We start from the raw sequence: 11,745 nt of genomic DNA, 5'->3' as shown, positions 1-11,745 counted from the left end.
TTCCAAATTTGCTGACATATTGAGTGCAGCACTTTCGCAGCATCATCTTTCAGGATTTGAAATAGCTCAACTGGAATTCCATCACCTCCACTAGCTTTTTTCCACCTTAGGAAACAAGAAAAAAAAGATCAAATCCAAAGGGCAGAAATCAGTGAAATTGAAAACAAGAAATCAAATATAGAAGATCAACAAAAATAAGCTGAGTTTTTGAAAAGATTAATAAAATTGATAAGCCTCTAGCCAGGCTAACTATAGCTACCTAAGTAAAGAAGGAGAGCACAAATTACTAATGTCAGAAATGAAAGAGGGATCATTGTAAACAGATAATAAAGGAATATCACAAACAACTATGCCCACAAATATGTCTACTTAGATGAAATAGACCAATATCTTGAAACACACAAGCAGCCAAAACTCACACAAGGAGAAATAGACAATCTGAATAGGCTAATTTATCAATGAAATTGAGTCAATACCCTCCCCCCAAAACAGAAAACACCAGATCCAGATGAGTTCACTAATGAATTCACCTAAAGTTTTAAGGAAGTAATTATACCAATTCTCTACAATCTCTTTTAGAGCACAGAAGGAAAAGGATTACTTCCTAACCCATTCTATGAGGCCAGCACTACTTTAATATTAAAACCAGAAAAAGACATTGCTAGAAAAGAAAACTACAAACAAATATCTCTCATGAACATAGATGCAAAAATCCTCAATGAAATATTAGCAAACCAACTTCAGCAATATATAAAAAGAATTATACACCATGACCAATGAGGTTTTATCCCAGGTATGCAAGACTGATACAACATTCAAAACTCAAATAATGCAGCCAATCACATGAATAAATTAAAAAATAAAAATTGCACAATCATATCAGTAGATGCAGAAAAAGATTTGATTAAAATCCAACACTGATTCATGATAAAAAAGAAAAAACCTCTCAATAAATTCCTCAGTAAATTCTTAGGAATAGAGGCAAATTTCCACCAGTTGATAATTAATACCAAAATACCTACAACTAACATTATACTTAATGACAAGAAACTTGAAGCTTCTCCACCAAGATTAGGAACAAGGTAAGGATGCCCCCTTTCATCACTCCTTTTCAACACTGTTCTGGCAGTTTTAGCTAATGCAATAAAACAAAAAAAGAGAAGAAAAATTATACAGATTGGAAACAAAGAAATAAAACTATCTTTGTTTGCAAATGACATAATATGTAGAAAATCCAAAAGAATCAACAACAACAACAAAACTCCTGGAACTAATAAGCAATTATAGCAAGGCTAATATACAAAAGTCAGTCACGGACTTCCCTTGTGGCTTACTGGATAAGAACCTGCCTGCCAATGCAGGGCACAAAGTTTCAATCCCTGGTCTGGGGAGATTCCACATACTGTGGAGCAACTAAACCCACGTGCCACAACTAGTGAAGCCCTCGAGCTGCAACTACTGAAGCCCATGTGCCTAGAGCCTGTGGTCCACAACAAGAGAAGTCACTGCAATGAGAAGCCTGTGCGCTGCAATGAAGAGTAGCCTGTGCTTGCCACAACTCGAGATAGGTCGTGCAAAGCAATGAAGACCCAGCAGTCAAAAACTAAATAAATAAATAAATTTAAAAAGTCAGTCACTTTCCTAAATACCAGTATGAATACATGAAAAATAGAAATTGAAGACACAATATCATTTACATTGCTGCTGCTGCTAAGTCGCTTCAGTCGTGTCCAACTCTATGCGACCCCATAGACAGCAGCCCACCAGGATCCCCTGTCCCTGGGATTCTCCAGGCAAGAACACTGGAGTGGGTTGCCATTTCCTTCTCCAATGCATGCAAGTGAAAAGTCAAAGTGAAGTCGCTCAGTCGTGTCCAACTTTTCGCGACCCCATGGACTGCAGCCTACCAGGCTCCTCCGTCCATGGAATTTTCCAGGCAAGAGTACTGGAGTGGGGTGCCATCACCTTCTCCAATCATTTACATTAGCACCCTCAAAAATAAAATACTTAGATATAAATCTAAAAAAAAAAGTATAAGATATATATAAGGAAAATTGCAAAACTATGAAGAACAAAAGTGAATAAAAACTAAATAAATAGAGGGACTTCCCTGGTGGTCCAGTGGCTGACTACATGCTCCCAGTGCAGGGTGCCTGGGTTCGATCCCTGCTTAGGGAATTAGATCTCACATGCCTCAACTAAGAGTTTGTGTGTGCAACTAAAGATCCCCCATGCCACAACTAAAAAGATCCCATATACCGCAACAAAGATTGAAGATCCTACATGTGGCAACTCAGACCTGGTGCACTCAAATAAATAAATAAATATATATATATATTTTAAAAGTTTGTTCTTTAAATAAATAAATGAAGAAATGCTCCATGTTCATGAAGCAGAAGACTCAATATTGTCAAGATGTCCGTTCTTCCCAACTCGATGTATATATTCAAAGAAATCCCAATCAAAATCCCAGCAAGTTATTTTATGGATATCAGCAAATTGATTGTAAATATACATGAAGAAGCAAAAGACCCAGAATAGCCAACACAATACTGAAGAAGAACAAAATTGGAGGACTGACACTATTCAATGTCAAGACTTACTGTAAAGCTACAGCAATCAAGAATTGTGGTTTTGGTGGAAGAACAGACAAAAAGATCAATGGAACAGAATATAAAGCCCAGAAATTGATCCACATAAATAAAGCCAACTCATCTTTGACAAAGTAGCAAAGGCAATACAATGGAATAAAGATAGTGCTTTCAACAAGGGTTGGAACAACTGGACATCTGTATCCAAAAAATGGATATAGGGACTTCCCCAGTGGTCCAGTGGCTAACACTCCACTCTTTCATTACAAGATGTATGGATTCCCCTGATTGGGGAACTAAGATCCCTTAAGCCATGCAGTGTGACCAAAAAATAAAAAAAGAAAATTCTTAGGAAACAACATAGGCAAAAAATCTAGATGACTTTTGGTATGACACTGACTTAAAAAAAATAATTTTATTAATTTATTTTGGCTGTGCTGAGTCTTCATTGCAGTGTGGGCTTTTCTCGAGTTGCAAGGAGTGGGGGCTACTCTCTGTTTCAGTGCACAGGCTTCTCATTACGGTGGCTTTGCTTGTTGTGGAGCATGGGCTGTGGGGCGCTCAGGCTTCAGTAGCTGCAGCACGTGGGCTCAGTAGTTTTGGTTCCCAGACTCTAGATCACAGGCTCAGTAGTTGTGGCACACCAGCTTAGTTGCTCCAAGGCATGTGGGATACTCCCAGACTAGGGAGCAAACCCATGTCTCCTGCATTAGCAGGTGGATTCTTAACCACTGAGCCACCAGGGAAGCCCAGCAATGACTTTTTATAATACCAAAGGCACAATCCATGAAAGAAAGAACTGACAAGCTTACGATTAAAATGAAAAACTTCTACTCTGTAAAATAATGTCAAGAGAATGAGAATACAAGCTACAGACTGGGAGAAAATATTTGCCAAAGACACATCTGATAAAGGACTGTTATTCAAAATATGCAAAAAAAGAAAGAAAGAAAGAAAGAAAACCTCTTAAAACTCAATGGTGAGGAAACAACCCAATTTAAAAATGGGCCAAAGACCTTAACAAACAGCTCATCAAAGAAGATAACCAAATGGCAAATAAGCATACAAAAATATACTCTACATGTATACCATCAGGGAAATGCAAATTAAAACGAGATACCACTACACACTTGTTAGAATGCCCCAAAGCTGAACACTAACACTACCAAATGCTGGTGAGGATATGAAACAACAGAAACTCTCATTCATTGCTGGTGAACATGCAAAATGGAAGACACTTTGTGCCGGGGTCCAGCCCTAGCTGATCCAGGGTATTCGAAGGAGAGATGGCATAGGCGAGGGTCAGGAAACAACTGCTTAATTACACGTTAATTAAGGATACAAAGAGTAATAGAATGAGGATAGCTCAGTAGGAAAATTCAGTGGAGAAAAGAGGCTGAGTAGCTTGGTTTACGCGGGAGACCAATAAAACTTCAAGACAAGAAGTTTGCACCACTTACGTAGGCCGCAGGCGTCCTTCCGTTCTCCCGAAGGAGAGGCGACACTGAGGCCTCCCTGGTCGGATCTTAGAAGCCCAGGCATAATTAGCAAGCATGGTGGGTTCCGTGCTCCAGATGGAGACTCAGCTAGAATTTGGGAGAGAGAGTAACATGGGGAGACCAAGTTTCTGTGAACAAGGCCCGCACTTTATTTTCCAAAGTAGTTTTTATACCTTAAGTTATGCATAGAGAATAATGGGGGAAGGGGTGGAGTCATGCAAGGACAGCAGTTCCTGGTTCTAATTGAAGCCAGGCTTTCAAACTTATCATATGCAAAAGTTCAGGTGATTGACATCATCTTCTGGCCCGGAGGCCTGTTAACATTTTAAGAAACTTATTTTTCTCTAAAGGTGATTATTCCAAAGTCAGGCACCAGCCTTCCAAAAAGCATTGGACAAAGCTGCATTTTACATTTCTATACACCCATTATATCAATCAATACACTGCCAAGGACACAGTAGGTAAGGAGTATGGAGACTTAGCAGCAAACATTGGCCCAACAAGTGAAAAACCCTTCACCAATACAATTTCTAATCAATCTTTTAACTACTCAAAGGAATCTGTGTTTAGGCAGTTTAGAACATCTTCTGCCTCTCACAGTTGGGAGGCTCTGAACAATCACATGTGGCTGGAAAAACCCATTCAGGCAGGCTAGAGGATTTCCAAAGGAGTTTGTAGGTTGAAACACTGTCACACCCAGGAATTATTAACTGGAGCTGTAAGCTAACTCTTTTTTTCAGAGAGAGGTAGTGGGGGACAGGCCCCTGTAAAGTCAGAGGTGTAGGTGAAAGCACAAAGCAGAAAGTAGGCAGACTCTGGTTTGGGGGGTAGATGCTCAAGAATTTCCAGGGGGACTCCTGAGGCTCGATCCCGCCTTTGCGTATGCCGAGCCTCCTTCCTCATGACCTTTGTCATGGGCGGAGTTCCTCACGCTGGCTCCCGGCAGTGATAGAATTCCAGTTGAGCTATTCCAGATCCTGAAAGATGATGCTGTGGAAAGTGCTGCACTCAATATGCAATATGCACTCAATATGCAATATGCACTCAATATGCAATATGCACTCAATATGCAATATGCCGGCTCCCGGCATCTCCCCCTTTTTTATTTCTTAAAACAGCCAGATTCAGCTCAGTCGCGAGCTTCTGAATTTTCTGCCGAAGAATCCTGACAATACAAGGAAGAATGATTATGAGAAGATTAGACAGAATGTTTTTTCCAGAAATAAAAGTTAGAGAAGGTGTGAAAAAAGTCATTAGCTGCCCCAGCGGCAGTAAAATCCAGTCGAGAGTGTTCCAGGGTCTGTATTTGATTATGAAGTTTCCCTAAGTCCAGGCCAATGTCAGAGCTGTTCCAAACACCTGAGATATGATTTTTGATTTTTTCCCATTCATAATCTGTCTCATTTACCTTTAAAGATGTCACGCATATCCACCGGTAATCAGCATGGCAAGACAGAGCCATTTTCACTTTTAAAGCCTGTAAATCAGTCCCAATATGCATTATTGCCTCTTCTAAGGCGTCTACTCTCATCTCTAATTTCCTATCTATAGCTTCCTGTGTTGCTAGAGTTAGTGAAACATTTTTAGACATGGTATCAACATATTGGGCAGTATGCACTTGTTGAGTCAATGATATTGCTGCCAGAGTAACAGAAGTAATTGCGGTTATTAAAGCTGATATTCCTAAAATAAGTAAGCCCACAAATCGTCGCAATCGCATTAAATCCTGAAGTTGTTGTAATACAGCAAGACTATAGTTATATCAATAAGTGGTTACATTATAAGATAAGGTGGATGTTGTAACACTACAAAGGAGCAAACATTATATTGAGGGTTTAAACAAGATGAGAGCATACATTGTTCACAGGTCACTACATTGGGTCCACCAGCTTAAAGTCACATGTACATTAAGTTTTCCAGAATCGTTGGTAAAGAGAAAAACATAAGGAGAGGGTAGACAAGCCAAATCAGAATAAGTAGAATTATTTTCTGGTTGGAGTTCGCGCTGCAGCAGCCCGTCGGTCCCGCCGGGATCTCGATGTTTATCTTGCCTCCCCTTCTGGTGGGCTCCTCTTTTGTGATCGAAGCAATGGGTGAACTGGATGTCTGGGGGCCTGCAACATGGCGAATCAGCCTGTCTAAATTGGAGAATCTGCATTCTGTGGAAAAATACACACACATCCTCGACCGCTAGTTAATAATGGGTCAGGACCCTTCCATTGTCCTGAGAGGAGGTCCTTCCATTTGACTAATGGTTTTGCATTTAATTGCTCCAGGCACCAATGACAAAGCACTGCAGTAGTTCCGGCCGAAATCAGTATTTAGAATATTTATTACGAAAAGAGCATGTTGCAAGATTTGATGGGGAGAACTATACTTAAACTCCCCTTCTTTTAGTTTTTGAATTTGGATTTTTAATGTTTGATGCGCTCTTTCAACAATGGCTTGTCCCTGTGGGTAATAAGGGATGCCTGTATTATGTTTAATTTGAAACTTTATACAAAATTTCTGAAAAGACTTAGAAGTGTAAGCAGGAGCATTGTCAGTTTTCAAAGCTTTTGGCAGGCCCAAATATGAAAAACAAGTAAAGAGATGTTGTATCACATCTTTACCTGCCTCTCTGGTACGAGCAGTTGTAATAATAACGTGATAAAAGGTATCTACAGTTACATGAACAAAAGACAGTTTTCCAAATGAAGAGACATGAGTTACATCCGTCTGCCAGAGTACGTTAGGTTTGAGACCATGAGGATTAACTCCCATAGGTAGACTATTATAAACAGTGGGGCAGTGTAAGCAAGAACGCACAATCTCTCGAGCAGTCTCTCTGGGAATTTGGAATTGATATCTTAAGGCAGTAGCATATTGATGATGAAGTGAGTGAGAGGCTCTGGCTTCCTCAATCACAGTAGCCACTGTATTTCTGGTTAACAAGTCAGCCAAATCATTAAAGGCATTTAAAGGGCCGGGCAATCTGGAATGAGCCTGAATATGTCCAATGAAAAATATTTTATTTCTTTTCCAAATTTGTTGCTGTAACTTAGTTAACAAATGAAATATGGTAGTTTTATTTTCAGGCAGGACCGCAGTCTCAATGTGTGGAAACAGCCTGACCACATACTGAGAATCAGAGTAAAGATTAAATTCCCCATCTGCAAACATAGCAAAAGCCTCTATGACTGCTGTTATTTCAGCTCTTTTAGCTGAAGTTTTTTGTGTTTTTAAAACTTTTTGGTGATTTTTAGTAACTATGAAGGCTTTACCATTTGCTGACCCATCAGTAAAAACTATTTGAACATTTGGAACAGGAGATTGTTTATATCTGACAGGAAAATTAACTGGATGTCTGGATATAAAATTCAGCAAAACATGTGAAGGAAAATGATGCAAAAATTTTTGACCAAAATAGTTTCCTATAGCAATCTGCCAATTTTCAAACATTAGAAGCACATCAAGTTGTTCTTTATTATATGGAATTACAATTTCTGATGGCTCTTTACCAAATAATTCAATGTTCCGCTTTTTTCCTTTAATATCAAAGTAGCTATCAATCCTGGATAAGAAGCTGCTACTTTTTTAGTTTGAGCGGGAAGATGGACCCACTCTAGGGGGCCGTTTTGCCATAAAACCAATTTTTTGTCTGGCTTCCCCAATTACACCTATGGGGGTTTTATGGCAAAGGAATTGTCAAGCAGTTGTCAATTTAATTTTTTAATTTTTAAAATTTACATTTTAACAACATGAATTTAGAGATATGTTAATTTAGGTCTAATGTTTAGTTTAGGTTTCTGTATAAATTTAAATAATAAATGTATAACCTCCTTATCTCATTTTAGTATACAGATATACCTAAATGCAAAATGTATTTATATATGTATTTATATATGGCAACAAGTATAAACTTATTGACATATATATAAATCAATATACTTGAATTAATCTTTATAATTAATATATTAATTAATATATATACTACAGCAATACAACACGTACACAGCTAATACCAACCAACACAAACCAATGCACTGCAATAATACATGTCACACATATATAATAATACAGTATATAGAACATATATCACAGTACATCAATCCATACCAATTAATATCAGCCACTCACACATTATATTACTGCAATATATATTTAATTATACAGTATATATATATAATATGCATATATAGTATACATATTAATTTATATACAAATTAATCAAGTATAGATCTATAAATAGAATTAGGTATACCTTTATTATATTTTATTTATACCCATACCTAACTAGGCAAACTGTAATTATGTAAAATATTTATATTATGTATATATAACAACATATAAAGTATTGTTAATTGTACCGCCTGTTGATAACTAAGAAATTGAGAAAACCCTTCTCTGAGTATCTCCTATTTGAGACAGCACGTCCCTCCCCCATAGGGTAAAGGGGAGCATAGGAACTACATAGGGTTGGAAAGTTCCACAGGTATCCTCAAACTTCCAATCTAACATTTTTGAACTTTTAACTACTGTGGGGGCTTGAGGGCAAATGAAACAAAATTTGACCCCTGAAATCTATCAGGGCAACTTGCCAATCATCACTATTTTGTAAAAGACTTGCAGTTGATCCTTATTGAGTGAAATTATTATATTTGCTACTTCTTTTGTAAAAAGTTCCAGACTTCTTTTTTCCTCCTTTTATAATTAATTGTGCCACCAAGCTGGGATAAGATAAAACTATTTTTCTTGGGGTCACTGGTCACAAGCACTCTGTAGGTGTATGTTCTGTGGCAAGAATAATTTAATCTCATCTTTTGGTAATATTAATCCTAATTAACTGATCATTTAAAGTCTCATCTACTTTAACAAGAGCTGTCTGTCGTCTTAGTCAACTTTCGCTTAGAACTGGAATTAGGATCGCTTTTTAAGCAATCAAACAAAGGCTTTAAATCTGCAGTAGTCAGTTTTAAATGTGGGCGTATCCAGTTAATGTCCCCTAATAATTTTTGGAAATCATTTAAAGTTAGTAAACAATCTTCAAATGGGCATTATCAATTTTCAAAACTTTTGGCACCTAAATATGAGAAGCAAGTAAAGAGGTGTTGTACAACATCTTTATAAGCTTCTCCAATTATCGTTTTGTAAACTAAATCTGGTCTATAGCTTTTTATATGACAAGTAACCATCTAATCTTTGCTTGAATACTTCCAGCAACGGGGAACTCACTACTCTTCAAGGTTTTAAACTCTCCCTCACCTTTTTCTCTACAGCATTCCCACCCTGCATACCACTTTCTCTAATCCCACCAACTCATTTTCAGTAGTATGTGTTGGCCAGGAGCTGGGTCAGTCTTTCCCAGCAATGTTAAGAGACGACTGTTCCTGTGTCTAATAGCCCTGAGATTTTACTTTCTTGAATTAAAAGATCTTTTAAAGGCCTTGGAGCTGTAATTTCCTGCACCCAAAAGGCTAGATCAGTAGATCTAAACGCTCTGTGGCTCTTAGCTTGAGAAGTCAAATTTTTTCCTGTCTGATAAGGTAAAAGCAAAAACTGTGTTATTCTTTGACCTTTATTAATTTGCACAGTTTTGGTAGGCGGCGAGATCAAAACTTTAATTTCTCCAATATAATCAGAATCTACCACACCATACACCACCGAAATTTCTTGACAAGAAAGCGAGCTACGCCCTAGCACAAGTCCTACAATGCCCTCAGGCAGGGGGCCAGCCACTCCCATTGGAATCAGAGCAACCGGCTTGTCAGGGGTTAATATTGTTGCTAAATCCCCTTAGCCTGGGTGAGACCCCCCTGAGGGGGTTTTCTCCAAGGAGCACGCTCCGCATATTGTGCAGTCTGTTTTAAAAGCTCCACTGTTCAAAAACTTTTTATCTTCTTCAGGCTTAGGCAACACTTTGAGAGGCTTTGGGGGCAAAGCGGGGAACTCTTGGGCCCTGGAAGGCGCAAACGGAGGCGGCAGCGATGGCCTTAAATCAGAAAGTGGTGGATAAGTTTTTTGTTTTTTAAAGGTTTGCGCAGAGCGGGAGGGAGCTTGCCAGGGCACCTGGTCACAGCGTCTCTTACTGTCTCTCTCTCTCTTCCTCTCTTCCTGCCTTTCTCACTTTTCTCTCACCCTTCCTTTTTCGCTACCCTTCTCTTTCCTTCGTTTCTTTCCCTTTACCCTCTTCTCTTCCCTAATCTTTTTTGTTTTTTTCTCCCTATCTTTTTCTCTGTATCTCCTTTTTTAACTTCCTTTCTCTATCTTGCTGCGTTCCTTGATTCCTTCCTTCTCCGTTCCTCTCCTTTTCAGTCTTTAGCTCTTTCTCTATCTTTACATCTTTCTCTACTTTCCTTTTTCACTTTTTTTTTCTTTTTATTTTTCTCTTTTTTTTGTTTTTATTTTTGCTTGGGTGAGGCCCCCCCCCAGGGGTTTTTCTGCAATAAGCAGGCTCTGTATATTGTGTATTCTTTAAAAGCTCCTTTGTTTTAAAGAATTTTTTTTTTTTTATCTTTTTCAGCCTTAGGCAATGCTCTGGGAGGCTTTGGATGTAAACTGGGGAACTCCTAGGCCCTGGGAGGTGCAAGCAGAGGTGGGGTAGTTGCCTTAAATCAGAAATTGTTGGATAAATTTTTAAAGGTTTGTGTAGAGGGGGAGGGGGCTCGCCAGGGCGCCCGGCCGCAGCGTCCTGTAAGCCCTCTCCTTCCTCGGGAGGTAGAGCACAGTCTCCCTCCTTTCCTTCGTCAATGGCAGAAAATACGATCTGCGCAGAAGGAGACCCACTACCATCCACCGCTATAGCCTCTCCCATAGGCTATCCCACAGCCTCATGATGAGGGTCCAGAACATTTTTAATCATATTTATAGGATAAGTTTTTAGTTGTTTTTTACCTTCACCCAAGTATCTAAATTAACAGTAGCCTCTTTATCAGTTTCAAGATTACTTGTATAAAGAGTTGCCATTTTTAGTTTCAGTGTTACCCATGTCAGAAAATTAAGTATAATAGAAGATAAAGCTTTTAGCTTTTAAAAGATCAGGCTTTTCTTTGGCCTTTTACCTTCAGAAACCGTTTTCTCTCTCTAAGTCTTCAACACTTTCAACACTTCCCACTCCTCCGCCCTGTCTATCCTACAGGGGGGTCCGTGGCACCCTTGAGTGGGGTCCTAGCCGTCCCGAACATTGGAAGAACAATAGGGCTGATGACCCAGATTGTTCCAGGGGAGGAACAGTAGGCTGATGACCCAAACTGCTCCGTGGGCGAACAAGAGGGCTGATGACCCAGTTGTTCCGAGAAGGGGGGGCAATAGGGCTGATGACCCTAATTGCAGGGAGCTTACCTTCGAATAGCCTGTCTCGGGCGCCACCTGCCGGGGTCCAGCCCCAGCTGATCCAGGGTATTCGAAGGAGAGACGGCGTAGGCGAGGGTCAGGAAACAACTGCTTAATTACACGTTAATTAAGGATACAAAGAGTAATAGAATGAGGATAGCTCAGTAGGAAAATTCAGTGGAGAAAAGAGGCTGAGTAGCTTGGTTTACGCAGGAGACCAATAAAACTTCAAGACAAGAAGTTTGCACCATTTACGTACGTAGGCCGCAGGCGTCCTTCTGTTCTCCCGAAGGACAGGAGACACTGAGGCCTCCCCAGTCGGATCTTAGAAGCCCAGGCATAAT

Source organism: Bubalus kerabau, chromosome X (assembly GCF_029407905.1).
Source record: "Bubalus kerabau isolate K-KA32 ecotype Philippines breed swamp buffalo chromosome X, PCC_UOA_SB_1v2, whole genome shotgun sequence".
NCBI classification, from domain to species: domain Eukaryota; kingdom Metazoa; phylum Chordata; class Mammalia; order Artiodactyla; family Bovidae; genus Bubalus; species Bubalus kerabau.
The sequence above is the reverse complement of the archived record's forward strand: the minus strand, read 5'-3'. Positions refer to the sequence as shown.